Below are 12,349 nucleotides of genomic sequence, written 5' to 3' on the forward strand. Positions count from 1 at the left end.
CTGTGCAGGGCTTTCCTCTCTCCACTAGGGGGTGGGGGCGGTTGGATGTCCGGCCCAGGCTGCAGGCCTTAAGCTCAGGGGCAAGGGAACCAGGCGGCTCAGAGCACGAGCTGAGCGCAGGCCCCGATGGGGCGAGGCCTTTGGATGAGATGCCTGTTGGAGGCAGGTCTGGCTCCGGGGGAAGGATGGGCAGTTGAAACTGGTCCAGTTTGGTCCAAGGTGGGCCAGTGAGGGTTGTATTCTGGGCGGCGGCCCCTGCCCTCCTGACCTCCCGACCTCCAGACCATTCCCAGGCTGTGCTCCATCCGGGGCAGCGCTGTCCCTTGTCCCCGGCCAGCCCTAGAAGGTTCCTGGGCCCCGGGGGGAGGACACGGGACGGTGTCTGCCTCTACAACACCCCAATATGGGGTCAGGGTGCCAGGAAGCCACCACAGCCTGGAATGGTCCCCACCTCCTGCGTCAGCCTGAATCTCCCGCATCAGAAATGGTGTTCCTTTGAGTCCAGGTGTGACGGGCCCTGCCGCTCAGCTCGGGCTCCCTGTGGCCTCTTTAAAGAAGACGCGCTCTCTCCGAGAGAAGGGGCACGTTAAGATAGGGCCATCCGCCCGGCGGGCGTGGCTCAGGGGCTGAGCGTGGACCTATCAACCAGGGGCTTCCGGTTCCACTCCCCGTCAGGGCACATGCCCCGGTTGTGGGCTGAGTCCCCAGTGGGGGGTGTGCAGGAGGCAGCCGATCAATGATTCTCTCTCATCATTGATGTTTCTCTCTCTCCCTCTCCCTTTCTCTATGAAATCAATAAAAATATATTTAAAATAAACAAACAAATAGATAGATACACGGGATTGATTACGAAGAGCAAATTAAAAAAAAAAAATAGGACCGTCCTAGTTGCCTTAGTGAATTAGTTCACGCCGCTCCCTGCCCGGGCCCTTTCCCTGGGAGCTGAGGGTGGGAAGAGGGGCCGGTGACTGAGGCTGGGGAGACAGAGCATCGGGCGGAAGGCACTCTGGGGGCAGCGGGGAAGCGGGGCGTGGGGTCTCCTGGCAGGTGTCTGGGGAGGGGTGAGATGAGGACAACGGGGCGTTTTAGAATGAAGGTGGGGAGCTGCCCCAGAGGGGGCAGGACCACGGAAAGCACGTTCCACCATTTAACCTCATGCTGCCTTTCTACCCGAGCGCCTTGAACTCAGAGCCGAGGTGTTCATCTCCCGCCCTCCCCTCTCCCCGCCATCCCCCGAAGAAATAAATGCAAACTCAGCCTCTTATCTCCGAGCCTGGGTTTGCTTCTGGCGGGATGGAGAGAGCTCCCTCTCGGTCCCGCGGGGGGTGTCTGTGAGGAAACACGAGTTCATTGATGCCGTGAGAGAAGATCAGAGGGTCCCCTGCACCCCGACACGGGGGAGGACTGCAGAGAAAAGCGCTGCCTGCCGGGAGCTCGCAGCCAGGGTCTGGTGAGGACGAAGGCCTGCAAGGTGCCGGCCTCAGCCCGAGGCCCCATCCGTTGTTACAGCTGAGAGTAGGGAAGAGGGCGGGTCGGCTTCTGAGATTCGCAGAGAGGTAGCCCCTCAGTGGAGGGCAGGTGGACCCTGTGGACCCGACCCTAAGTCCACAGGAATTTAAAAAGACAAACCGTACAATAGACAGGCAATAGGCAAACATCACTTTCGATGATCCGGACCCACGCAGATAATTCCAGAAAACCACCATCGTATGAAAAGCCGGCCACGTGAACATGCCAAGTGTTCCTTCCGGAACGCACAGGCTGCTTGTCCTCCTGTGTGCGGCGGCCTCTCCCACCCCGGGCCCCGCTCCTCTTCGCGGAGGGAAAGAAGGGCGAGACGGCTGTGAATTCATCCCTCCTCGATCCAACACCCTCCGCCAACACTCAGGAAATGTGTTTGGCAGTGAGCGTAGTGGCGGCCACGGCATAGAGGGACATAAGGTCCACGGGCGGAAGCGGAGTGTCCATCAGACGAGCGCCAGCCAGCTCGCCTGGGAGAAGCGCAGCTCTTCCTGGCCTGGAGGCCGGCAGGTCCCTGCCCTGATCGCACACCCGCACGGAGGGCTTCCTCCCCCAAGCACCCTCCATGCCTCCCCCACAGAGTCCTACGGTGCGGACAGATGCCCCGTAAGGAGGCCCTGCCAATAACACGATCAGACAAGAACCTCAAATGCTCTGGCCCAAGCATCCAGCCTTTTCATGGTCGGATGTTACCCGAAGGTAAAATTTAGAAAATTGGGAGCAATAACTTGCAAGCTGTGTCCTGTGGGCCAGTCATCCGCCCGGCGTGGGAGAAGGTGACGGGACGGCCAGCGGGCTATTTCTGTCAACTGCCGAAACTCGCAGAGCCCTTCAGGGCGGATGCACTCACACCTTTACGCTTGCGGGCTCTCTGGGACCTACTCAGCTGCTTCCCTCTGCGTGTGTCCGTGTGTCCTAGGGGCTAGGCACCCGGCAGGGGGTGCAAGGGGCAGAAGACAAAAGGCCTCAAACCTGAAACCACACAGTCTTGTTCCCCAAGGACTCCCTCGCCTCACTCACACTCTCCTTGAAGGGGATGCTGGTGGCAAGCGCCCCTCTGGAGCCGTATGTTGTGGGTTGGCGACCATTTCCCTAGGAAATATAAACAAAAAATAAAATAAATAATACAAATAATGTAAACAAACCATATAGCCCTGACCGGTTTGGCTCAGTGGATCGAGCATCAGCCTGCGGACTAGAGGGTCCTGGGTTCGATTCTGGTCAAGGGCATGTACCTTGGTTGCGGGCTCCATCCCCAGTAGGGGTCGTGCAGGAGGCAGCTGATCTATGTTTCTCTCTCACTGATATTTCTAACTGTCCCTCGCCCTTCCTCTCTGTAAAATCAATAAAATGTATTTTAAAAACACCACAAATAATATAAATAAATAACTAGTTTAATAATATGTATGCAACTAAGCCCCACCGACGATGATCTTGCATCTGTTCAGTGGGGAGCCCGCCTGCCGCCCTCGGGGGGCCCAGCTCTCAGTGGAGTTTGATTGGCCCGTGTGCTTCCGTGAATCCTCTCTGGATGTGGGGTCTCCCCCCTGAGATGTGAGGAGACCTGGGTCGGGAAGAGCCTGACCACCGCCTGGCATCCCTGGGCCTGGCGTGCCTGGTGAAGGCCCACCTGCCGTCCACGGAGCAGGGGCCAGAGGCTCAGGGGCAGAACCGACGGTGCATGGCCCTCCTGGACCTGAGCTTTGAGAAAATGAACATTGTTCCCGCTTTTGCAAACTTCTTTTCCTCCTTTGCTTACATGTATTTTTCTGGCCTTCCTGTGGGGAGGTTCCAGATGGGATCCTTCAGGTCGTAGGAGAGTGGATCAGTCTCGTATCCTATCGGATCTTCAGCATTTTCCCCAGCTTCTCGGCCAAATGTTTGGGAATGTTTGCTTGCCAAAGGCCGCAGTTCATTTATCTATTTCTGGGGCAGACATACATTCAGTGCTGACCGTATGCAAAGCAAGAGGGAGCAGGCGCACACAAATATATACAAAGTCGTCGGGCATTAATGAATGATTCTCTGAATAAATCGTGTGAGCCAGGGTTCCAGCCCCAAATGGCCAGCATCATGTGTTTGACAAAGAACATTCTTTTAGAAATTATCTTAATTTTTAATTCCTCCCTTTTCACCCATCCTCCCCTGCCCCTCCCTTGTGGCAGCCGTCAGCTTGTTCCCTATATGTGGGTCTGTTTCTGTTTTGTTTGTTCATATAATGTTTTTAGATGCCACATATAAGTGAGCTAACCCTATTCTTTTAGAAAAGTGGTTTTTAAACAGTTTACACTCAATGATCGTTGCTCACCTACCGGGTCAATCATTAAACATGAGCATCCGGACTTGGGACAAGGTGACGTGCGGCGTCTTTGACTCTCTGATGTTTGTCCGATGTTCAGGGCCCTCCCCCTGCTCTGGCCACAAAGCCTTTCTCTGTCCTTCCTCCGGATCGCATTGCTCAGGGCTCAGACCCTTCATGCGCTAGCGCAACCCCGTCCAGCAAACTTTTCCTGGCTCTCGTGTCTTAGCGTCTACCATGGGACAGACTTCCTTCTGGAACCCACCTTGTGCACAAAAACTCCCTCAGGAAACCTTCTCCTTAGCTGCCCACCGGGCGGGTCTCTCCAAGAAAGAAGCCCCCCACCCCCCCGCCACCCCTTCTGCGAGAGTTCTGCGTGCGAGAGGGTTAGCTGCAGTCATTCCCGAGCGAGAGGACGCTCTGTGCTCATAGCCTCCCCAACACGCCGTGAGCGACTGGGTTGGAAATGCAAGAACAATGGGGAAAATCCCCAGGTGGTTCAAGGCCGGTGCTGATACATTTCTTTTACTGTCCCCTCCTTCAGTTAAAAACGGTACATGAGGAATGAAATTCTGTCTCCGTGCTAGGTCAGCAATCACAAGGGGCTGTTGTCTGCATCCTGGGAAGAGTCAATCCCACAGTAAGAGGAGCCGCGGTAATTCTGGTGCTGACCGTAGACATGCACGCCCGAGGGAAAACGGTGTCTTGCCCGAAGGACTTGAATGAACCAAGGAGACTTCCTTTCCAGCACATGGGTGTGTGTGTCTGACCAGGAGGCCGGGATGGGTTTACCAGTCGTGCTGTATTATTTCTGGAGGGTAGAGCCTGCTGGGGAGGATCTCCAGGGAGACAGAGTGGGGAAGAGGTTTGAGTGGATCAAGCCATTGGCGTCCTGTTTACGCTTTTCTCCTGTGTCTAACTTGTCCCTTAACCGAGATGTCGTATTGTTCTGTGGCCTAAATGTTTTGTGCCGGCCTCCAGTGAGAGGGAATCTATTTTTGGTGGAGGACGGGTCCAATAGGAGTTGTGAGAGAAGCCTAGTGAAATTCACCGGCACTGCTATTCAGGCAGCATTTACTGAGCAGCTACTATGTGCCAGGTGTGCGAGTGTGTGTGTGTGTGAGTGTGTGAGTATGTGCGTGTGTGTATGTGAGTGTGTGTGTGAGCGTGTGTGAGTGTGCATTTGAGTGTGCGTGAGTGCGTGTATGTGTGAGAGTGTGTGTGCACGTGTGTGTGAGTGTGTGTGAGTGTGCGTTTGAATGTGCGTGAGTGCGTGTGTGCATGTGTGTGTGTGAGAGTGTGCCTGAGTGTGTGTGCATGTGTGTGAGTGTGCGTGAGTGTGTGTGTGCGTGAGTGTGTATGTGTGTGCATGTGTGTGAGTGTGTGTGAGAGTGTGCGTGTGTGTGTGCGTGAGTGTGTGTATGCGTGTGTGTGTGAGTGTGTGAGAGTGTGCGTGAGTGTGTGTGTGTGTGTGCGTGAGTGTGTGTGCATGTGTGTGAGTGTGTGAGAGTGTGCGTGAGTGTGTGTGTGCGTGAGTGTGTGTGTGCATGTGTGTGAGAGTGTGCGTGAGTGTGCGTGAGTGTGTGTGTGTGAGTGAGTGTGTGTGTGCATGTGTGTGTGTGTGTGCGTGAGTGTGTGTGTGCGCGTGTGTGCATGTGTGTGTGTGCATGTGTGTATGAGTTCTAGCCCCAGGAAGCTACACAGAGCGCCGAGGCTCTCTGGTTTTCTCTCTTTGCTGTTTCACCTCTTTCTCAGCATCGCACATCGGTATCCTGCAGCTTGCGAATAGCATTTTCCCTTCAAGCTGACCTCCTCCTTCCTCTGAAGATCTGAGTCTCATCCTGCACCAAGCAATGCTGATGGAGAACCCAGCCATCCGGTCCCGGAACCCTGTGAAATCTGCCTCCTGCCTTTTCTTCTTGAGTTTGAAGATGCAGTTGTTTTCTCCCAGGGAAACGAGGGCGCGCGCTGCTTGGGTTCTGTTTCTGTGGGTGAGAGTAGGTTCTGGTTTTAGAATGTCGTCCCGGTCCAGCAAGTTTTGCAACACAATGACCTCATCTGGATGAACTCCGATTCTGTGGGCTTTCAAAAAAAAAGGCACAGAAGATGAATTGGAGAGGTTCTTTGGAACCGCTGATACGACTTTGTCTTATTTGATGTGTCTTTGGTTCTTGTGGATTTAAAATGTTTGTTTCCTGGTTGACTCCTTGAAAATGATGATTGGATTGGTTTCACATTGGATATTTATTTAAGAAATAAACACAGATTTTTAATTACAAAAAAATGCAGAAGAGCATAGAGAAAATTAAAATAGCCTGTAATCAGATGTTTAAAAATTAAATGTGGATGTACCCCATGTTTATTTATAAAAGTGGGTTCATAGTGTACAAACCACTTGTAACCAGTGTCTTCCAGCAGATATGTCACAAACAATCCCGTGTTGTTTCATACTTTTCTCTGTTGTCATTGTGACAGCCTCCTTGTTATGCCTGTGAATAAAGCCCTAATATATCACACCAGCCCCTCAGTGTGCGGACAGCGAGGCTATTTCCAACGTTTTGCTTTCATAAACGATGCTTCGCTGGCTCTCTGGGTGCGCGTATCTTTAGCCAGGATGATTTTCCTTAGGAACAGATGCTTAGAAGTGGAACCGCGGTGTCAAATGCTGTGCATATTTTAAGTTATTAATAGGTTTTGCAATATTGCCCTCTGAAAAGGTTTTTCCAATTCACCCTTCTGTGACCAGTGTTTGAGATTGTCCTCAACAGGTTTTTGTGGTTGTTGTTAATCCTCACCCGAGGATATGTTTTCCATTGCTTTTTAGAGCAAGTGGAAGGGAGAAAAGGAGGGAAGGGGAGGAGGGGAGAGAGGGAGGGAGGGAGGGAGAGAGAGAGAGAGAGAGAGGGAGAGAGAGAGGGAGAGAGAGAGGGATCTATTGGCTGCTATCTGTGTGCACCCAGACTGGGGCAGGGATGAGAGGGATGAGCCTGCAACACAGGTACGCGGCCTTGACTGGGGAATCGAACCCACAACCCTTCAGTGTGCAGGCTGATGTTCTAACCACTGAGCACACCAGCCAGGCTCAACAAGCATTATTAAAAAATTTGAACCATATTCGCTAGTTTGATAGATGGAAACATTATCTGACTTTTTGTTGTGTGTCCTCAATTAACTAGTGGGGGTATTTTATGCTTCTTGGCCATTTGTATTTCTTCTCTCATGAATTGCTTATGTGTGTCTTTTGCTCCTTTTTCTACTGGAATGTGGTTTCCCCCTAAATGCTTTTTATATGTTAAGACAGGAAATACGACGACCAGTATGGTAAATATTGCCCCCTGCTAACATGAAGTAGTTTCTTTCTTTTACAAATAGAAGTTTTCCAGTTGTATGCAGTTTAAGTCCGCTGTGGTTTCTGCCCTTATCGTATGCCTAGCTCAGAGTACATATATGTGTGTGTGCATTTCAGCCTTTGGTGTCTAAAGCGGGTGTGATTGGTCTTTGGTCAGCGTCCGGGTTGGTTTCACTTGTTTGTGAGGGTGCGTGGGGCCAATGGCAGTGGCTGTTCACCCGCCTCCTGTTCAGTCCGCTCCCACTCTCCCCCTTCGGCCCGAGGCTGGGGAGGGTGGGCAGGTGTTGACGGCTGGGGCCTCGCGGTTCCCGCTCTGGTGCCTGAAAGCTGTTGTCCGGAGGCCGGGTGGACTGAGGACGGGAGAGGCGAGCTGGCCCAACGGGCTCTGCACCGGGGCCCGCAGTCTGGTGCCACGTGCTTTTGTGAGGATCAGGACTTTAAAGAGGGGACACGCCCGAGGGGGCCCTCCACGCCCGCACCAGGTGGCCGAGATCCACGCCTGCCCTTGGCTGCTGGTGACCAAGCCCCAGAGGCACGGGCCTGAGGTCACTCGGGCGGGCAGGGCCAGGACCAGCTCTGTCCTCGGGGCTGGGCAGGTTCTGTGATTGTAACGGTCAGCCCGTCAGCCGCGAAAAGCTTTCCTCAGTACCGGGGGCCGGATGCTCTGAACGTTTCTGAACCATCCTTACAAAGGATTAACATAAACTCACACGTTTAAACCACATTCTCTGCCCACCGTTCCTTAGAGTGCTGTCCCCCCACAGAGCCCCCGGGGCACCACGCTCCTCCGCCCGGATCATCGGGGGATGTCGGTCTGGCTCATCCACCGCAGTTTGAGGTGTGATTTTGGTTCCTGTTTAGGTGGCTCAGACAGATCTGCTTTTTTTTCTTCTGGAATAAAACACCGGTGTGTTTCATTGTTTGGTAACCCAGTTAGGCTCGGGCCCAGCTCAGGGCCGTGTGTGTGTGTGTGTGTGTGTGTGTGTGTGGAGGTTGGGGGCACTGAGTGTGCGCTCCTGGGACCTGCATTCCTCCTGCTCGGGGGAGAATGGCTCCTCTGTTGGTCAGCTGCCCTCCCGCTCCCAGGAGAGCCGGCTCGCCGTTCCCCGTGAGTGTCTTGTCGCCTCCCCTCTGGCCAGGTGGTGAATGGCGCTGGGGGAGGGGGGCAGTCATCAGCGGGGCGCCGGCCCCTCCATGGCAGTCTGTGCTGCTGCCCAGCTGGGTCTCCCTCGCGCCTGACTGCACCTTCCCCACATCCGCTCACCACGGGCGAATCCGCAGCAGATGTTGGGGAAGGATCGACAAGTGACGCGTGACACCGGGCTGAGGGGACGATCCAGAAGTTTAACGTCTCAGAGAATCCAGGTCCTGGCTCATCTGGCTGGCGGGCCCCTGGCCAGTGACTTCTCTTCTTCGGGCTCTGGTTCCTCCTGTGGAAATGGGGGTACGGAGACAAGGACCGCGCTCCTCCCGCCGCGGGACGCGGCGAGCATCCGTGGGAGCTGGCACGACTGCTTGCTCACGGTGCCTGGACCGCGGGAATGCGCTTAGCTTAGCCGCTCTCAGGAGCTTCGGGGGACACAACACGTGCCTGGGGGTGACCTGGAAATATCGAGGCATCGCAGGAACCAGTGCCTGGGCAGGCGATGCCGCAGGAGCTGGGAGCGTCTCCCACAGGCGGGGCGGGAAGGGCAGGGTCCTGGCGCCCCAGGGCAGCTGCGAAGGAGATGCCGTGGAAAAGGCCGCGGCAGTCAGTGCGCTGCCTTCTGCTCAGAGCTGGGAGCTCTCCACTCGCCTGTCCACCGTGTTTGAGATGTGGAGGGCCTCGCCCAAAGCCAAAGAATAAATGGCAGCTCCTCTCTTGTACGTGATCAGTGTTTCTATTAGTTATTACGCTTGAGGTTGCCAGGGACAGAGGAAGGCAGCTCACACCGGCTTAAGCAGAAAACCAGGATGGGAACAGCAGAATCCCAGGCGCAGAGGGGAGTGCCTCGACCTCCCCCCAACCCCCCCCAGACCCGCCCGCGCTGGCTCCTGGCCTGTCCGGCCTGCGTGCTCCCAGCTTCCCGCCCTGCAAGAGGAAGGCCCTCTAACTTCACGGCCACCAGCAGGTCTCAGTGGCCTGGCTGTGGTCACGGGTCACGGGTTCCCTGGGGCCAAGGGTTGATGTATGTATTTCGTCGCTCACCGGTGACAGGGCCCGGGGGGTTCTTACTGGTAGGAACAGACAAGAGCAGCAGTGCCCGCCGAATGCCAGTGGTCAGATTGTCCCCAGTCGGGGGGGGGGCACCCACAGAGGGACCACCGCCAGGCAGGAGGCCCCGCTTTGCCTGGCGGCCTGAGTCAACGCGTGTCCGGTGCCAGCAAAGGAAGAAGTGCCGCTCTGGCCGCCGAGCCCCGAGCAGGAGACGAGAGTGCCCATTGTGTGGTCCTGGCGCGTGGCGCTGCGGGCCGGTCCAAGCTGGGGCTGGAGCGCTGCCCATTGGAGTTCCCGGTCACTGGACCATGGGAGTTGAACTGGTGAACCGGGACATTCCAGGGCAGTGTGGACAGCTGAAGGCGGGGAGGGACCATGTGCACCGTGTGGCCAGCCTGCAGCCCCGGGCTCGGAGTGGGGGGAAGCCTGCGTCCCTGTCACCCCGGCTGCCCACCGGGGCAGGCGCTAGGCTGGCTTCCCTTCCCGTGGGACAGGCTGGGTGCTAGGCACTCTGGAGGCAGCTTCCTCACTGCTCGGTGGCTGCCAGGAGGAAGCGGGGAGACAACAGCCTGCGTCGCTGCCGTGAGGTCTCCTGGGGGTTGGTGGAAAGGCGACCGCCAGGTCCCCGTCCCCCGCTCAGGCCCACCTGGCCTGGGCCTCTATGCACCTGGCGTCTCAAGTTCTGTCACTCGGAGGATCTGTGTGCAGTTGATTAACGAGGTGAGTGCCCCCAAGGGAAGGCAGTGACAGATGCGAACAGAACATGAAGCCAAACCAGAGAGCGACTTGTGACAGTGCCATGATGGTGGCTCAGCCCCTGCAGGGACTCTGGGGTGTAACTGGCCGCTCAGGGTTGGTTCTGAGCCAGAGAGCTGGGCTTTCATACCCGACTGACCTTTGGTCATCAGCGAAGGGCCACCCAGAGGACTGTTATTCCCATGCACCTCTCGAAGCTTCAGGCTTTTAGAGCAAAACACGTGGGAGGAGGGAGATAGGTACCAGACACAGCAAATGGCACTGGGCGCCGGTGTGGTCTGGCTGGGGCCGTTTCTTCTGTTCACAAAACTCCGTCACCTCGGTTCTTGCTGAGAGCCCGGGAGCAGACTTCCTCCCCGCGGGGGCGAGTCCAGGAAACACCCGAGTCTGTGTCTCAGGCCCCTGAGTTACCTGGTGCAAGAAAACAGAGCTAATCGCAATCATCTCATCACGCTGAGCAGGACAGGAGGAGAGCCTGCTTCAGGCCTGGCTGCATCCAGGCGTCCAAGTGGCGCAGCAGGGACTCTCCCTGTCTCTTGGCTCTGCCTTCCCCTGTGCTGACCCCATCCTCAGGCTGGTGCTCCCCTGGTGGTGGCAGGATGGCCACCAGCATCACTGGGCAGACTTAAGCCATGGGGTCTCTGCAGAGGAGAAAAGGTGCGTGCTATTCCAGCTCCCAGGACGGCGTGCGTGAGACGCAGCTGCGACCAGGGGGTCGTTAGAGATCTGTATGCCTGTTCGGGGGAGGGCGGGAATTGCGGTTCTGCTACTTGGGGGAACTTCTGCTTTGCTTTCCATCTGTAGCTACTGTTCAAAGAGGCGAGGCCTTTCCTGTTTCCTTAGGCTATACTTCTCACTTCCATTTGCCTAGTCCCGTGGTCGGCAAACCGCGGCTCGCGAGCCACATGCGGCTCTTTGGGCCCTTCAGTGTGGCTCTTCCACAAAATACCACGTGCAGGCGCGCACGTACAGTGCGATTGAAACTTCGTGGCCCATGCGCAGAAGTCGGTATTTTGTGAAGAGCCACAACTCAAGGGGCCAAAGAGCCGCATGTGGCTCGCGAGCCGCGGCTTGCCGACCACTGGCCTAGTCAGTCAACAAGCATTCATGGGCCCTGCGCTGGGTGCTGGAGACATACTGGTGGATGGTTTTAATCAGAATCCTGACCCCTGGGAGAAACGTACTCGTTCGTTCTCACAGTAGTGCTTCGGCCCAGGTGGTCCCAGCCTCCCTTGCAGCTAGGTGAGGTCATCTGGCTAAATTCTGTCCAATGAAGTGTAAGAAGGAGTCCTGTGTGATTCAGGAGGTGACCTTACACGGGAGGGAACATCCCTTCCTCTCCTCTTTCTTATTCCGGCTGCTTGGAATGCAGACGTGATGCCTGGACTCGAGCAGCCATCTGGGACCACGAGGTAACAGGTGAAGATGGCAATGAACAAAGACAGGAGGTGACACTATATGGAGCCACCACATCCACCCTAAGCTGTCGATCTCTAGACTACTTTGATGTACGAGAGAAATAAATTTCCGTCTTTTTTTTATGCCACTGTTATCTGCAGGGGGCAGTTCTGTTACATCAACTGGACTGACACAGCCATCACTGACCCTACCTTTCCGTCCTAGATGGGTGGTGGCCTGAAAAGTCACATTCTGGAGCTCTGAGGTCAGAGCAGAAACACGGAGCGGTTCAGGCTGCTGCCGTCTATGGCCTGGCCACTCCCTCCTCTTTGGCCAACGCAGTGAAAGCGATGGACCTGGGTGGTGGGAGGGGACGCTATGACTGGTCCTTGCGAGGCTGGGCTGCCAAGTGTCTTGCTCAGAAGAGGGAACAGTCTCACATGGACAAGATGGGAGGACTGCTTGTTCCCTCTGGAAAGTTCTATTAAAATGACCAACCCAGACACACTTTAGTATTAATGGGAAATGCTTCCCGTTGTTTATGAAATTATTTTAGAGTTGATTTTGAAAGGAGAGGGGAGAGAGAGAGAAAAAAGCCGTTTGTTAGTTCCACGAAGCCCAGACAATTATTTATAGATGCACCGGAGTGGCGCGTTTTAACACGGAGCAACTGTCTGAAGACGCTGCGCGCTGACACTGCTAAGCACCCCTGACACTGAGAATAAATTTATGAACGTCTTTTAGGAGAGTCAACACACTAGACAAGGAACCCACAGACCATCCTTCACGCTGAGAACCGGAACAAAGACAGTCGTATTTGTCATCCGTT

Source organism: Myotis brandtii, unplaced genomic scaffold (genome assembly GCF_000412655.1).
Source record: "Myotis brandtii unplaced genomic scaffold, ASM41265v1 scaffold6, whole genome shotgun sequence".
Classification (NCBI taxonomy): Eukaryota; Metazoa; Chordata; class Mammalia; order Chiroptera; family Vespertilionidae; genus Myotis; species Myotis brandtii.